At 35.2% G+C, this 16,456-nt stretch overlaps 1 protein-coding gene across 6 annotated transcripts in view; it reads right to left on the minus strand.

Moving 5' to 3' along the window:
• Nucleotides 1–16,456, minus strand: part of LOC150100308 (CUGBP Elav-like family member 4) — an 865,263-nt gene that overhangs the window by 93,653 nt on the left and 755,154 nt on the right. The window contains exon 14 of one of the 6 annotated variants that reach the window (XR_016549221.1): nt 3,475–3,539. The exons of the other annotated variants lie outside the window; for them this stretch is intronic. The gene's annotated coding sequence lies outside the window, so the exon portion shown is untranslated. The remainder of the gene's footprint in view (nt 1–3,474; nt 3,540–16,456) is intronic. 6 annotated transcript variants of the gene reach the window in all.

Consider the following 16,456-nt stretch of genomic DNA (forward strand, 5'->3'; position numbering starts at 1 on the left):
GATGAAATACCCTGATAACTCATCAACTATAATCAAATACCTCAACTGCAAATATCAAGAGAATTCTCTATTAGTTTTCTTAGCTTGGTTGGCCAATTTCTGCTCTTAATGCACTTTTGCTATCTCCTTACCAACTAAGTCACCTTCCTAGCCTGCTCTCTGTACTGACTCCATAAAGCTTATGTTGTCCAGATTACATGCTTAATCACTTCATCTATTTTACACCTACCTAATTTAGCCTTTTCACCTTTGGAACACATTCAAGCAATGTTGCTGCTGTTAAACAGCTTTTGATTAGTGCTTAGGCAGCATCTGTCTCTTTTCCACCCAACTTCTTTTTCTGAGTTATGGTTGACTCCTAAGTTTTCCATAATTGCTAACCTTGTAATTTCACATATATCCTTTCCTCACAAGAAGTTCTCATATGACTAGATAGAAATCAGGCGATCACCTTATAGTTACTCTTGCCAAATGGAGGGAAATTAGATACTGCATTCACAATCACATCTTTTAATGATATGATCAGATCTAAAACTCTCACCCTCATGTGGCTTCAGTTACATATTGCCTAAAGTAGTTGTCTCTCATGAACTCAAGAAATTAATTCTTCCTATTCCCTGATGCTACCTCTTCATTCTAGTCAGCATCACATAATTTAAATCATCCATAATGACAACCTTTGTTTGCTCACTAAGCCAATTTGTCTTTATCCTCCACATTCCTTGGCCTATAGCAAATCCAACTAAATATCTGATCCTGTTAACTTTCATCTCCATACTGTCTCAAAACACCACTGCCACTATTTCTTCCTTGTATCTCAACCTTGTTAGACATAATTTCCCTGCTTCATTACCAGTGTCCCCACCTCCCTTACTGCCCTCATGAAAAACATATCTTCCATTTCTGTTAATTTCAGTATATCATTCTCATCCAACTATGTTTCACTTACTCCAACCATTTCTGGGTGAATAAACTCAATTCTCTTGGCATTCAGAAATAATCACAGCAATTCATTTCATGGTCTGTAACCAATCTTAACCATAGCATCTTCTCTACACCTAACCCCCCCCATCTCTGTAACCTCCAATATATATATCCCCAGACTCACAATGCATATATGTAGGTACGAGGATAACCAAATTCTTGTGTTGACCATCCTCATACAAACATTTATTAATGTTTCCAAATCCACTCTCCTCCCACTGTCTGCTCCAGTTTCCCTATCCGTCTTGCATTCCTGTTCTCATCTATCACACCACTCTTCTCTCCATTCACATAGTTGAGTCTCAGATCAATCTCACTCACGTGCTCTTTCACATCATTCATTACGCTCTCTTCTAGTAACTACCTCTCCAGTTCATCAAATCAACTCACACAGAGTCCATTTAAATGCAATCCATCTCTTTTATACAATTCATTCATTCCTCAAATGTGTTCCACATATCAACAAACTGCACCCTTTTCTCTACACAAAGCTCTACTAGCATACCATTCATGATTTCTGCTCACCATCTCAACTCATCATTGTCATGCATTGGCAATACACTGACTACCTTTTCTCCCACACTACTGTCTTTCACCCTAATTACATTCTTCTTGTGCCCAACAAAATCATTCATTTCCACAACCACTCCACTACTAACTCCTTTGCACATTTACTTTTTATGTCTGAAGCATCAATTATCCTGTTCATCTGGGAAAACAGATCTTGTGCATCCTCTAATTCATCACACTTTTAATATTGGAGTCTCTTTACAGACTCATTCTGAGTCATTGGCCACCGTTTTTTCCCACTCTTTTTATTCTTTTTGCATTCTTCCATGCATACACCAACTGTCTAATCTCATTTTTCATCATCCTATTTCACATCTTAATTACCTCATTCTTCAAGTCTTGCATTCCAGCTCTCTCTCTCTCTCTCTTTCATGCTCTCTTTTGTACTGTCAATCATTCTTACTTTTTTCCATCATTCATATTTACTTTCATTCCTACAATCACACTTACTTTTGTTCCTTCATCATGTTCTCTTCCATTCATGCACTCACTTTTATATAATGAACAAACCTAGATTAAATTCTGCAAACCTTCATTAACTGCTGCGTCTGTCATTTCTGCCCATTGTTTTATTGCTTCATGTTTTCTAAGATCATCATCATCACTTTCAAACAGTTTCATGAGTTCATAACACATTAGCAATTACTCCAAGTTTTACACTATCACTTGCTAAACATGCATCAAAAACTGTATCTCATTTAAAATAAATGACATCTGTGCAAACAATGTTGAATGACTTGAGGAAAATAAGAGGAATGTTGAAAAGCAATTTGCATAGTTCTTGCATCATTTCTGTATTTTCAGATTCAAGGAAGAAAATAGTGAATTTAATTGGCAGAAAAAAATCAAAAATAAGAAATAATGGAAAATACACAAGATAAAACATGAAAAGCCAAACATCTTTAGATAATGATAGACTAGTTCTAGGAAATATATCTGAAATGACTTTAATTAGTAATCGAATTCCCTTGAATAACTACTTATGAATAACTTAAAATGTATTACAAATTTTTTATAGTCAAATGGGAGATAAGATATTATGATTGTCTAACACAATATTTCATGATTGGTTTCCAAATCAGTAAATATTTTCTAAATTGGAAACCTGAAAAACCAATTTGATCAGCTCTTACATTTCATTTCAACATAAAAAACACTGCTAACTGCATTTAATATTGCATTCATTATTATTTAAATAGTTTTTTCTATAATGTATTTTGGTGATTATAATTAAGTGAAGCTCACATTAAAAAATGCTGGATAACTAAAAATGCTTTTTTTAAATGTAACCTCAGCTCAAAGATAATAATTTCACCAACACATGACTTGATTAGCTAAGAGTTATCCATACACTCATCATCATCATTTTGATATTTTTATATTCAACAAAAAATTTATATGTTAACATTCAAAAATTTATAAGTGCCAGTTGATTCTAGATTTAATGTTTACTTAAATTAATAATTATTTTAAAGTTTCATCAAAGAAAATATATCATTCAGCTATTAGCAATAAACTCATTAGCCTTATATTTAACAACATACCAATGACATGCTAAGCAACATATCTGAATGCTAATATCTACAGAATAATCTATAAGTTGCAAAAATGCACAGTACAAAATACAATAGCACCAATGAATACCGAATGCAATATCCTTAACTACAACTATTGCAGTGAGTTATAACTAAATTACATAAAGAAGCATGCTTTGTTAGTTAACACTATAAAGCCATTAAAAATAATAACAGCAAACCCATAAAACACAAAACAATGTTGAGCACAACTATTCACCACCACCATCAAACCACCACCACCATCGTCACAAAATACATCTAACCCTCACAAGATACATCCAAACTTAAGCAGAAGTGTAGCACAGCACCACAGATACCAACACACAACAACAGCGTGACTTACTGAGATGCCACAATATTGTTGTGGTGGTGTGCTTTCCGCCTTTGATGGCACTGATTTCCATGGAACTAGGCCAGAAAGACCAAGAAATACTTAATGAGTATTGAATTTATTTCAATGGATTTTCAATTCTAAAAACTTATTTTGAAGCAAGTTTAGGTTTTATATGAATAAAACATTTCATTTTATCATTATTAACATTTCAAATAAACTCTCTCAAAAGAAAGGATGGTTAAATAAATAATTTGCATTTAATATCAATCAAATTTTACTGTTAAATATAGCAAAAAAGTAATCAATATATTTTTTTTTCTTTAGAAGAAAACATGCACTAGAACATAACTGGAATATTTTCAGTAATAAGTACTTCAATCTTTGCAATACACATACAAAATGCTCATGATTTAAAAAACACAATGATATATTCTTATCATTAATTAAAGAAAAAGTTCTACTATTTTCCATTTCACACTCACTATTTATACATAATAGTATATGCAGAACACTAACATGATTTGAACTAACAGTGTAAACAAATTAAATTTAAGCAATATCTACTGAAATTAGCAATTACATATTCCACTACAAATTGTAACCATTTCAAAATCTCTTTCTGATAATTATAATCTGATGAATTTTCTCTATACACACATATTTACAATATTATTATGAATAATAATATTGTAGAGTGGGTAGGGAAAATGTTCTTTGGTCAGAAAGACTCGATTTGAATTCTTCCTCCCTAGGCCAGAGGAAGGCAAGATAGTGGTCTCATATACAGGTGGCAGAGTTTTCCTCCCAGAAATTTCATTCGCTTTCCCCCTCCCTGCAGAACATAGAATAAAATATGATTGACAGGCATAGCAGACTATGCTGATAACTTTAAGTACCCTATCACTGTATTAAGTTTCCAATTACTTAGTTATGACAAGCTGTTGGGTCTAGCATGTTAAGATAAAGAGGAGATATTAAATTCTGTATTAGTATTTAGTGCATTCTCTCCTGATTTTGCATAAAGACTTATCTTTACGCAAAACAAATACAGGCAATTCCTGCTTTATAAGATCACAGGTTTAGGAGTTAGTGTTTCAATTATCAATGAAATTGAAAATATGAATATTAATTGCAATAAATAATTACTAAACATTTATACATACAGCTATATATACAGTACTACTATGCATGTGCGTTTGTTCAGGCAGATGAGGGTGCCTCACCTACTCACACAGAAGGAACACAAAGTTCATGAGTTTTAGATTTGGTCATAGCATCAAAAGATCTGATTATAACCGAGATGGAATCTCTTCCCATGGTTGGAGAGAGTGACCATGAGGTTTTGACTTGGAAGATGAATAGACATGCAGAAGTATCAAAGAGAAAGGAATCTATTTGGAATTGTAAGGCAGGTGATTATAATAGTCTTAGAAATTACAGTAGCAAACAAATGAATCTGAACAAGCCAAATTTTTGTCAAGTTTTTTTTTAGTTCACAATAATTTTGGTTTGAGTTTCAGTTTACTATTTTCAATTTTGGTTTCAGTTCACTATTTTTGTTAAGTGCTGCATGTTTTAACTATTTCTACAATATTTATTAATAGTGTTGCGCATTTTTAATAGTATAAACAAGTTGACATTCATAGAGTTTTATTTATTTTGTGCAGCAATAAAATGGATACTCTCCAAGAAAGCATTCAAAAATATGTACTCTTTCTAGCATACATCCATGACTCAAAGACAAACTGCCAATGAGTGTGGTGCTGATTTGGGTACTGTTAGGAAAAGCAAAATGAATCCAAAAGGAGAGCAAGCACCCTATGTTTGCAAATCAGCGGCTGAGAATACTTCTTCTGTCCACCTTCAAGAAGCTCCTAAACACTCAGCTAAAAAGATGTTCTAAGGTTGTTTTACACATGACGGTCCAGGATCACTTGTGCCTGTTGATGGTGTGAAGAAAAGTAAGCAATACATAAAAATACTGGAGAAAAGATTGGTCCTACAGATCCTGAAAGACAAAGATCTTCCAAAATGATCTAGCTCCATGCCACACATAAAAAAAAAGTGAGAGTTCCTCAAAAATCACAACATCCAATTGCTTTAGTGGCCAGGTAATTCTCCTGACATTATCCCAATAGAGACCAGGAAAATTAAATTGTGATACAAAGGATAACTTCATCGAATCCACAGAAAGAAAAATGTCTTGTATGTTGGTAGAGTCCATTCCTAAGCAAATTAATGAACTTATTAGGAACAGAGGAGCACATGTAAATTATTAGGTAAAGTTGGAGTTTAATTTTTGTCCTTATTTTCTTATGGAAATTCTTTAAAATGTGAGTGTGCGGATTAATTTGTTTGCTATTGTAGCTTGGAACAGTTCAGTGGATGTTTATTATACACACGTATTCACAAGAATATAGTAATTTTATTACTGCAAATATTTCAACCAGAAACTAACCAGTCATCATCATCAGTGCATTAGCATAATCACAAGGCGAGTTACAACAAAGAATGTTAATTCTATTTACAGAGTTGAGCCATGTGCTAGATGCCACCTAGTGTTGAAAGTTTTTTCACTTGGTTATACTATAAATTGAAGATGCTAAGAAATTATGTTCTTGGTTTCATCCTTTATCTAAGTGTACACAAACAAAGGTTGCATGTGAAGTAATTTCATGACTGGACTACTTTTATATAGAAGCTAATGACTTCACGTCATTTGCCTTAGTATTCCAAAATGCAATGCACATATCTTTACGGACCTATATAATTCTCTACATTATGGGAAGGGCGACTACCCAGACTGGTTTCAACCTTTATTCAGCTCTCATTGAGGTTGTCATTACTTTAACCTTGGTATCATTTCTGGTTCTGGCTCCCACTGATGAGACCTCAATAAAGGTCTCATCAGAAACCGGTCTGAGAAACCCTTCCCATAATACACAGCATTACACAGGTCCATAAAGATATGTGCATTGTATTATGTGATACTAAGGCAACCGACATGAAGTCATTAGCCTCTACATACAAGTAGCCCAGTCGTGAAATTACTTTATGTGCAAGCTTTGTTTGCTTACACTTGGATAAAGGATGAAACCAAGAATATAATTTCTTGGCATCTTTAACTTAGAGTATAACCAAGTGAAAAAATTTTCAGCAATAGCAAGCTGTATACTGCAAGTGAAGAAGAGAACACAATTTGGTGGAAAGTGGAAGACAAACAATATCAAACAAGAACTGCAGGTAAAAAAAGAGATTATGGAAGAGATATAAAAAGGATGGAGAGCAGATGCATGAAGAATATAAGACTCAGGCCAGGAGACTGACTGGTATGGTAAGAAAGGCAAAATTGGAATATAAGAAGGAATTAACCCTGAGCTCCAAAGAAAATCCTAAGGAATTATTTCATTATGTAGCCAGCAGGAGGAGAAATGATTGTGGGAAGAATGACATTGTTGGATAAAAATGAAAATAGAGTGATTGATGCAAAGTGGAGTTATTCAATAATAAATTTAGTTTAATCCTTTATTCAAGTGTGAGCAAACAAAGTTTGTGCCTGAAAGTATCTTCAGAACTGGGGTAAGGTAGTACAACACCAGGCAACTCGTTGCAAAGGTGGAGCAAGTTAACATCACTACTATCTCAGTATTTCCCATAATGCAAAACACATCTTGCAGATATGTATAATGTTATGCATTAAGGGAAGGGCCACTACCCAGACTAGTTTTGACCTTTATTGAGGTCTCTTCAGTGGGAGCCAGGCCCAAGTGGAGATACCAGGCAGAAGCATTAGTAAGGTTAGGAGGAGGGCAAGATAGTGCCATTGCATAAGGGTGATAGCAGATTGTAAGTGCCAACCTATAGACCAATTTGTATTTCATCAGTAGTTATGATTTTGGAGAAATCGGTGAGGGATCATTTACAGCATTGGGCAGATGAGGGTAATGTCTGTGAGAGTCGGCATGGATTTGTTAAGGAGCACTTTGTTTTAGTAATCTGATTGCCTTTTATAATAAAGTGATAAAAGTGGTTGATGAGGGAAAGGCATATTCTGCCAGTTTTTTGAATTCTACAAAGGCATTTGGCAGAGAACCAGATGATAAGCTGATATTCAGTTGCAGCACATGGATTTAGATGTCAGGTTAGTGAAATGAATTTGGGATTGGCTGCCTGATAGGTATCAGAGATTTGTGTGTGAGGGAATGGTTTCAAGGAAGTAGAAGGTTACATGTGGGGTTCCACAGGGCTCAGTACTGGGACCTATATTGTTTAACCTTTATATCAATGACATTGTCAATGGATTGCAGGGGGAATATTCAGTTGTTTGCAGCTGATATGATATGATATGATAAAGGGAAGGATTAATTATTAGTAATACTGCAGAGGTAGTAGCCCTGCAAGAGGATTTGAATAAACTAGACAGATGGGCATATGAGTCGAGCAGTGTCAGCTTAATTCAATTTGATATACATTGATGGGAGGTTGCATATTCTGTTTGAGGAATTGTATTAAAGGAAGTGGTCTTCCTTCACACTTTAGGTCTTCTTACAAAGCAACATCTGCTCTACTTCTCATAACTCTCCAACTTTGCATCATCTGCAAACAACTGTATATCACCATTTAAGCCATTTTCAATGTCATTTACATACAAATTAAACAACAGTGGCCTTAAAACAGACCCCTGGGCAATGCCATGCCATTAGTGACTTTCCTCTTCTGGGATAGTACTCTCCCCATACTGCTGATACCTATCACAGCCAATCTCCAATCCAATGAACTAATCTACTATCCAACCTCATCTGTTCCAGTTTAAACTACTAGTTTATCAAATGGCAATCTATCAAAAGCCTTCGCAAAAATCTAAATATACTGCATATGCACCCCCCCCCCCCCCGTCCAATGCATTCTTCACATTGTTATAATAAGTAAGCAAATTGCTAAACCATGATCTTCCTTTAGCAAAACCATGCTGTCCATTAAAGAGAATTCTACTTCTTCCATCAAGTTCTGAATCCCTGTTCTCACTAGCTTCTCCAACACCTTGACCACAACTTAAGACAAGCAGATTGGCCTATAATTCGAAGCCTTAGTCTTATCAACCCCTTTAAGAAGCAGAACAATTTTGCTATCTTTCCACTCCTTTAGAACTTGGGCTAATCTAAGACTCATGTTAAAATGTTCCAGGGTGTTAACAACAGCTTTGCTAAAGCTGTTGTTAACTCCCTGGAACATTCTCTCAAGACAAGCAGTGATATACCATCAAGTCCCATGGCCTTGTTGACATCAAGTTTACTCATTCCTCATATACCTCCTGCTCACTCACCATCAGTGGTTCTTCCCCTATTCCCACTGCTCTCAAGTTCTGTATTATTTCCACACATTGGTGGAATTGTAGTATAAGAAACTGATTGTGCCAGCAATCTTGGGAAGGAATGGAGTTTAAGTAGATAGGAAATTGAAGTTTAAGTGCTATACAGCAAAGACTGAAATACAAATCAGAGGATAATTGAAATACTGAAAGAAATGTTTATATTTAAGGATGTCAGTTTGCCTCTTTACAAGGTTTTTGATATGACCTCTCTGTCTCCACATTACCTCTGAAACCAGGAGACCAAATCTACAGTGATTAGTCTGGGTCTCCTGGTTTCTGAGGTGTGGTAGAAACAACAGAAAATGCCACGAATATCAGGACCATAAAATGTAGATTATGAGGCTAGATTGAAAATTTGTGGACTATGGATGATTGCGAACAGGAAAAAAGAGAGCAATATGACAGATCTACAAACTTATGAAAGGGTTATATAGGATAGCAGTAAATGGAATTTTCCATTTTATGGAAGGTGGGAGTAGTGGCGCGCACCCAGAGGGGGGGGGAGCTAAGAGGCCATAGTCCCCCCCAAAAAAAAAGAAAAAGGGAAAAAAAAGAAAAAAAACACTAGAAAATTTTTCAAAAATCTTTTACTAATTAAAATTATTATTTTTTATTTATGTTGTGTTGTGTCTTCTCTTTCTGTACTACTTATGAATTAGCGATCATTGCAGATGTTCAGTCATAGGTCGTATGCAATGCATAGTGTGTATTCTCAAATTGTCTACTCAACCCCCCCCCCCCCACCCACCCAGATTAAATCCTGAGTGCGCTACTGGGTACGAGAGGAGATTCATGGAAGTAGAGAATGAATGCAGTCAAGAAAAGGGTGAGAGAGATAGATTTTTCTCTCGTAAAGAGGAAAACATTGAAAAGGCCTCCCTTTAGAGGTGGTGAATTGCAGGTAGTGTGAATAAATTGAAGCAATGGTATGACAACTGGTGTAAGTGATGTGCAAAACAAAATTATGCCTATTGCACATATGCCAAAATTGGCTTATCTCTAGGTGTTGTTATAATGAATGGTGTCTCTATACAAGAACACAGTTATGAAATTGAGATGTCATGCTTATCTGCAATCATTTCCTAACTAGCCTTTATAGCATGGGAGTATATATTTTGCTGAAACATAAACAAATATGTTCACTTCCAGCATTGTTTGGATCATTTCAGTTGGGTGTATGTCATGATAGAACTAAGTATCTCATTGACAGAACTAGATTTTCATCACTGTCTTGGCTTCATTAGCATGATATAAGGCAGGGTTTTCCAAATTGTGTTCCGCAGAAAGTGAACAAGTGTTCCTTGATGTCAGTGACCAAGCCGTGTATTTTTAAACATGGAAGTAATTCAGGAAAGGGAATACCACTGTTTATAACTGGTCATAAAAATTGCCTGCAAGCTGATTACAACAATAGGTGGCATATTCTCTGTTCTCGAAACTGAAAGAAATAACATCTGTGTTGCAAATGTCAGTGACCAAGCCGCATATTTTAAAACATGGAAATATTCATGAATTATCGTTAATTTTCACACATCGAAATCTTTCAACATTCGGGAAAGGGAATACCGCTGCTTATGACGGGTCATAAAAATTGCCTACAAGCCGATTACAACAATGGGCAGCATATCCTCTGTTCTCAAAACTAAACGAAATAACATCTGTGTTGCAAATGTTAGTGACCAATCAGTAAGGAATTATAAAGAAGGAAGTTAAAGAAGATAACTGAAATTGAAGATCAATGTAGTCTGTATCCAGTTCTCAAATCTAGCAATACTGAATACTTTCTTCGCAAGTTTGTACTGTAGGGTGAAAGTGTTTTTGTTTCGAAATCATAGTGCAGTGATTTTTTAAAAGTAATAGGCCTACATATTTAAATTTTAATATGAATAAGAGACAAGGAATTTTGTTTAATTTTGGTGTTAAGAAATCTCTTACTGAAGTTGTTTGTTCGACGCAACAGATAGTGATTCATCCACCTCCAGCCTACAAAGCGATCTCCAGGATGTACAAAAGGAGGGGAAAACTACCAGCAAACAAAAGAAAAAGTCTGCATTCACTCGTAAGTACTTATAATATTATAAGTTTTTGGTCATCAGAATGGGATATGTCAGTGAAAATCAGCACAAATTAATTTAATGATGTTGGGCTGAGGAATGTATAATATGCTACAAGATTTCATTAGTCCAATGATTGATAACTGATTTAAATGTAATTTTATATTTGTCAACATGTCACACCGTATACATAAGTGTACTAATACTCTCTATGATTATGCCATAATTATTTAATACATTACAAAATAACCAAGGTGTTCCATGAAAATTTCAGAATTTGCAAAGTGTTCCGTCATAGAAAAAATCTAGGAAACGCTGATGTAAGGTACTTTTCAGATGTTCCTTCAATTTCTGGAAACATGGAAATCAGATGGAGCTAAGTCTGTACTGTATGGCAGGTAGCTTAAGACAGTAAAATCAAGATGTGAATCTTCCAAACACCATTTATTTGTGCACATGTGTGAGGAAACACAATTTCATATGAAAGAAAAAACTGCTGCTTGTCAGGGCAAACTCTTCACATGTATGCTTTCCATTTGCAGTGCATTCCAATTGGAGCTTAGGATTAATTGTGGTACCAGCAGGCATTAATTCTGAATGCACTCCACTATTCTTGTCCCTAGAAATATAAACACATTAGCACAAAAATATTTTAATATTTGCCAAATATTTCAGTCTGAAATTAACAGACTATCCTCAGTGGCTTGATAGGAACAGTTTTTACAAGGTGGAATACAAACAATTGATCATGTAGAACAAGCCACGTGATGTTACATTGCTAAGCACTAAAGAGAGGTAAATTTTATCAGAGTGATGAATAAATTATAGGTATTAATTCACAATTTCATATAGTAATCTTAATTTATAAATTCAATTAATTGAATTTTATGAGGAAAATTATCTCTCTTTAGTGTTTAGCGATGTAACATCACGCGGCTCGTTCTACTTTTGAATGATCAATTGTTTGTATTCCACCTTGTAAAAATTGTTCCTATGAAGACACTGAGGATAGTCTATTTGGCAAATATTAAAATATACTTGTGCTAATGTGTTTATATTTCTTAATTTAATGTCACAAGCATCTCTCAAGAATAGAAATCTTGTTCCTACCAAGAACTCACTGCCAAGGATTGTAGACTATATACAAACCACTATTGAAAATTAATGTCTATGGCATTTATCCTAATGAACAATTTTCATCTGATAATGAATATCAACAAAGGAGTATTTTTCAGTCATATCAGTGTTTGCTGTTTCATTGCACTGTCTTCTCACACTACTATTTTTGTTGCTAATAATTCATAAACCTCTAGTTATAGAACTGTAAATATACCAAAACATGGAAAAGCCTGATGAATAAGTCAAGTTCACATAGCTATGTTAGTTTGTTTCATAAAAAACAAGAACAAAATAAAATAAAGAAGTAAATAAATGATTCAAATTAAGTGGATATTGAATCCAACATTATTTCCAACAAGATTTTGCATTGCTGAAGTATAGCCTTTTAGCTCTCTTTTTTTTCAATAAATAAATGAGTTATAACCTTTCAGCACATTTCCATACTTTTTTTTTTGTAAGCTAAAAAGTATTATCTGTAATACTTGTTACTTAATAAAATCCTAAATGTTGTACCTACTGCTCTCAGTTTTTTTTTTTTTTATCAAATTTGTTGAACTTCTTTTCTATAAAATAAGTATAGGTTTATTGTTTATTATTTTTTTTTTTAATCACAGACTTAACAATTTATCAGTCCAATGTTTTTACTTATTAACAGAGTGAGATTATGCAATAACTGCTGGTATCAATAAAGTGGCATACAAAAACATAAAAATGCAATTTGTGGGAATAGATCTGTCAAAATCAAAAAAGATCATAAGGCTACGGGATTCTGTGTGTGATATTATTATTTTATAGTAAATAAAATAATACAGGAGTGGTTATTCAACTTACAGTACATTACAAAGGATTGTAAATAAAGTAGTGGTAACAAATGCACAAAATGTGAAATAGCTTATTTATCAAGTCTATACAATTACATCCTTTCAATGTAATATCCTGTCATGTTCTGCATCTGTTTCCAAATTTGTGGGAGCTTCTGGATACCATTAGCAGAGTGTTGCCTATTGATATCAGTGATAGTGCGACTTACTGCTCGAAGAATGTCTTGCACATCATGGAAATACAGACCTCTAAGGGTTTTGGGGAAGAAGTCAAAGTTATAATGACTCATATCTGGTGAATATGGAGGACATTCCAAAGTCTCCATCACCAATTGTGACACATGACATTGTGCAGTGTTGTGCAACAAATGGGATAGTATCATGCTATGCCCTTTGAGCACAGCATGATGAAGAATGACACCTTGAACACTGTAGTGCAACCATCAGCATGACTAACTTTTCTGGGTTCCTGGTAAAGTTTCTTTCAGACAGAGTGATCCTGAATGGCACCATTTGTTGGATTGTTCTCTTCAGTTCAGGTTCATAATCCATTCCCCATGTTTCATCAATGGCTATGATACGATTCAAGAATGCATCCCCCTTCATTTTCATATTGTTCCAGATGGAGGCTGCAATCATGTACTTGTGCCATTTTTGCATCTCAGTCAAGTGATGTGGAACCCAAGCTAAAATTTTGCACATACCGAGCCTCTCTTTTAGGATGTGACAAACACTTTGATGGTTTATCCCAGTTTCATGAGCCAACTGGCATACAGTCCATTGCCAATCAACCATGAGGAATTCCTGAACAAGTTCAAGATATTCATCCAAAATAGCAGATCATCCTACACAGTGATTACCATCCAGGTGATATCGCCCCACACAAAATGCACTGATGAATCTTGTGATAGTCTGGTATGGTAGGGCACTGTCGCCACAGGCTTTTTAAGTCCACAATAACAGTCACTTGCAGATTTACCTCGTGCAACCTGGACCTTGGTCCAGGATCATTGTTCTAATATTGTGAACATACCTTAAAGCATAGCACACTAAGATATTAACTTTAACCACTTCTCCACACAAGGACACTTGTTAGAAGGGTCATGTTGCCTTGTGCACAAGCACAGTACATACAATTAGTGCCTCTATTTGTTAAGAGTAACATTTGAGTTACTAACTAGATCTCCTGACAGTATTGCCACTGCTTTATTTAACCTTCATAATATTGTGGATGGACAGACACTTGTGAAGAAAGAAGAAACTTGTTAATGCTTATATGAGGAGAAGATACATAAGAAGGAAAACAGAATGAAGAAAAAATAAAATTAGTTCTGTGCATTTGAAGTTAACTGTGAAAGGGATACTGAATAGCTGATGCATATGTTTTAACAGATTTAGAGAGAAAGAAGGGTAATTACCAATGACAATTCTAATGAACAAGGAATATGGAAATATTTTAAATAATGCAATAGGTAGAAATTGAATGTCTATATATATATATATATATATGGAGTGGATTCATCAAAGATGGATAATTAATCCCGAGTGTTCCCTCCGGATTCAATGATGAGGTGTACTGATTCGATGATAAGAAGTTTACTTGATAAGAAAGTGATGAAAGCATGTTTTCCAGGTGCAATTTTAAAGGATTTTATGCCGAACAATGGAGCGAATGAGTTGATTATACTGGCTGGCACAAATGATTCGAAAGGTGAGAAATTTGCAATGAGAGAAGATATGAAAGAGTTGTTAGGAAGCAAAAATGAAGAGCAAGAAAGTAAAGATTGTGAATCTGCTGCCTCGGTATGATAGGACAGAAATGAAAAGAAGGGCCATGATTGCCAATGAGAAGATTGTGCAGGAGGAATGGTGTATAGTTTATTGAGGAATGGAGTGAATTTGATGGACAAAAGGAATTATATATGCCTCACAGACTACATTTAAATAATTTTGGAGTTAGATATTTGGAGAGTGTGGTAGTGCAAAAGAAGGGAAACTAGAGATATTGGGAGGATGAAATCAAGCATGTGTCGGGACACCACTGTGATAAATTATTACGGGCACAATAATGATTATGCAATGCCAAACAGGATTTCGCAGGTCTCCAGTTTAAATGGATTGGTAATGACATTACACAAGGGTAACTATGGGTACAAAGGAACATTGAAATGCATGCACATGAATGCAAGAAGTATCAGGAATAAAGGTGAGGAGCTTTTTATTTATTTATTTTTATTTTTTGATATCGGTAAGCTCAACTTGGCCAAAAAGTATAGGCATTCAGTGAGACCTGGTGGACTGAAAATCATATAGTTACAGGGATAGAATGTAAAGAGTATTGTATTTTCAGGGAGAATACATGGAACAGGACAGGAGGTGGGGTATTGCTGATGATAGCTGCAGAATTACAACCAAAAAAATTAGAAGTTAAAGAGGATATTAGGTCTGAGGGAGATGGTTTATTTGAGGCTGTCTGGTGTGAGATAGAGACAAATAGGACAAAATACATTGCTGGGTTCTGCTATAGACCAGAGGATCCACAGGAATATGCAGATGCCATGTATCAGCAAATCAGCACAACGAGTGTCGGCTGAAAAATTATTAAGGGAGACTAACTATGGGGACATCGACTGGAAGGAGGAAAGGGGGGCATGGCAAGATGGAAGTGGGATTTATACAGTTGCTAAGGGATATTTACATGAAACAATATGTTACAGAGGGGAAAAGGGATTTGAGGGTGTTGGATCTGGTAATATCATCAGAAGATGTATCTATAACCAAGGTAGACAGACACTCTGCCTCCAACTGGGGAGAGTGACCATGCAGTCTTGTTCTGGGAAGTTGCCAAACGTGGCATTCTCTGTCAAAAAGAGATTTATGTTCAACTATAAGCTTGTGATTATGAGACTCAGGAGTCATCTTGGAACAGTGCCATGACTTGAGAAGCTACAAGGAAAGAATGTCAGTAGTGCATGGCAAGTGGTCAGAGATTGCTTGAGGGTAGCAGTATCAGACTGCATACCCAAGGTCAGGAGGAAAAACCAAGTTGGAATTAAGTGGATGAGTAGGGATATAAAGCAAGAGCTGGAAAAAAAGAAAACATTATGGAGGAAATATAAAGAAAAAAATGATCATACTCATGAGTAGTACAAAGCAAGCAAGATGGGCGACTAGTATGGTAAGAAAGGCTAAATCAGACTATGAGAGAGAATTAACAAAAACAGGTCGAAGCAAACCCAAACGAATTATTTCGTTATGTAACAAGTAAGAGGAAAAATGACTGGTAGAATGACAGTGCTCATGGTAGGAAGGTGACTAAACCAACAGAAACAGTTGAGATGCTGAGTGATCATTTTGCAAAGGTGTAACCAGGTGGTGATTTTACAGTTGCTGATGTTACAGAGATGCATATCAATACTGAGGTAAATGAACAGGTGTTTAGAATACAGTAAACCCTCGATTTAACGGACTTCGGATTTAAGACAAAATTTCCGGTCTGTATGTCACATGTGAAAATTAACACCCTGTTAATTTTAAAATGCTTTTAACCAAGATTTGCTTATAATTAAATTAACAAGTTATTTTTTGTTATTAATTTCCTTTTATTTTTAAACAAATTTTGGCAA

The sequence above is a fragment of the Typopeltis vanoorti genome, chromosome 13 (assembly GCF_054136105.1).
Source record: "Typopeltis vanoorti isolate ZY-2024b chromosome 13, IOZ_Tvanoo_1.0, whole genome shotgun sequence".
Taxonomy (NCBI): Eukaryota; Metazoa; Arthropoda; class Arachnida; order Uropygi; family Thelyphonidae; genus Typopeltis; species Typopeltis vanoorti.